Source organism: Myotis davidii, unplaced genomic scaffold (assembly GCF_000327345.1).
Source record: "Myotis davidii unplaced genomic scaffold, ASM32734v1 scaffold2325, whole genome shotgun sequence".
NCBI classification, from domain to species: domain Eukaryota; kingdom Metazoa; phylum Chordata; class Mammalia; order Chiroptera; family Vespertilionidae; genus Myotis; species Myotis davidii.
The window spans coordinates 2,596-4,624 of NW_006295913.1; positions in this window are offsets into that span (position 1 = coordinate 2,596).

Consider the following 2,029-nt stretch of genomic DNA (forward strand, 5'->3'; position numbering starts at 1 on the left):
TAGAATAAACTGGTGATTATAATAGAATCAGGGACATAGAAAGGGAGTGGACTGACTATTCTGGGCGGGGGGGAAGGGGTGAGGGGAATGCGAGAAGGGACTGGACAAAAATCGTGCACCTATGGATGAGGACAGTGGGTGGGGAGTGAGGGAGGAGGGTGGGGTGGGAGGATCTATGGGGGCGGGGCGGGGGGGGGAGGAACAACTGTAATAATCTGAACAATAAAGATTTAATTTAAAAAAATAATAATGTGTTACTGTAATAACACATAATTACCCTTTCTATCTTCTGCAAAGAATAAATTATAAATTTTCTTGGTTAAATCACAGGAACAAAAATTTGTAGTAACATTACTTGTGCCCAGAACAGATCCAAACTCATCTATCATTTCATCCTGACCACAACCCTATGAATCCGGTAACATTACTTTCCTCATTTTATATTCATGAACTGCTCACCTTTCTTCCTACTGTACCTAGTCTGGGACTTAGTCCTCAGGTGTCATTCTTGGTCATGGTATATTGTGGGACTTTTCAATTTTTTTCATTTTGTTTTTCTGACTCTTAATAGTCTTGGTAATCTATTCTTTCACTTAAAACAATTGTATCAGGTGAATGAAGGTTTCTTGGGCCTCTCAACTGCCTGGTCACACATGATTATTAGAGGAGGGGTACTGTCTAATTCACTATATAAACAGGTCATTTTTGAGAGTGAAAAAGGGGTGTCACTATTAACAGTTAGGCTGGGACAATAGTCACTGAGACTGTCCCAAAAAGCAGGACTCACTGACTCAGAGTCTCTTGGGACATCCATTTAAGGGCTGGAGATTCAATATCACCATGACAGGATGGCTTTATTTTTCCATTAGAAACAAGTGAAAACAGCTGGCTGCCACTACTGTCTATTGTTCTAAGAGCGGCCCTTCCCAGAAGGCAGAATACATAAGTGACAAAGGAAGAGGACTTGTGAAAGTCCCTATGAAGAGTTGGTTCCTCTTGGTGTCTACAAATTGTACTTGCTTTCTCTCCAGTGATTCTATCAAAGAAGGGAATGAGTAGAATACATTTTGGAGGGGGGGTGCATATCTAGCATTGATTGGCCCAAAGGCAGTCAAAGAATTGTAACAGGATGTAATCACTGCCCACCATTTCTGCCCTGAGGAAAGTAGGAGAACAAGGCTGTGGACACCACATGCCCTCCTCTAGGAAACAGTCCCCCAAGCACACCCATGACCAATGGCTGTGCAGGGCTGGCAACTGCCCCCTTTCTCCATCATGTCTACTCCTAGGACTTAGTGAGCCAAGGCAGCTCAGGCACCTGGACTACCCAGTCCTCAGGAACCTACCTTTCCCAGGAAAGGAAGTTGTGCGGGGAACATCTGAATGTTGCTTAGATTGCTTTTGATAAGGACCAAAGGCACAGTGATGTCCTCAGCAGCTCTCATTTTGCCTATTAGAATTAAAAGATGACCCAGCCCTAACTGGTTTGGCTCAGTGGCTACAGCATTGGCCTGTGGACTGAAGGGTCTCAAGTTTGATTCTGGTCAAGGGCACATGCCCAAGTTGTGGGCTCAATCCCCAGGAGCGGGCATGCAGGAGGCAATTGATCAATGATTTTCTCTCATCATTGATGTTTCCATTTCTTTCCTTCCTCTCTGACATCAATAAAAACATACATTTTTTTTAAAATGACCCAGACCCAGAAAGTGGCATCTTTTCTAATTTTGGAGACTCAAATCTAAAAACAAGGATTCCCAAACACTAGTGTAATCTTGGCCTGATTTGCTTCATCCTGCGTCACCACTGGTCTTTCTAACATTCTACTTATAATCCTTCTAGTCTTGTAAAAACGTTGGAAGTTCTCCCATCTTCTTCTCTGGGTCATTAGTGGAGCACAAGTCCCACCTCTTTCCTGGCTGTTGTTTAGCATATTCCACACCTCAGTGCTGTACTGTCCATGCCTTCTGTTATTTAAGCTGTAGAGAAAGTCTTTGCAGTTCTTAGTTGGAGAAACCAAGGTGTGGAAATA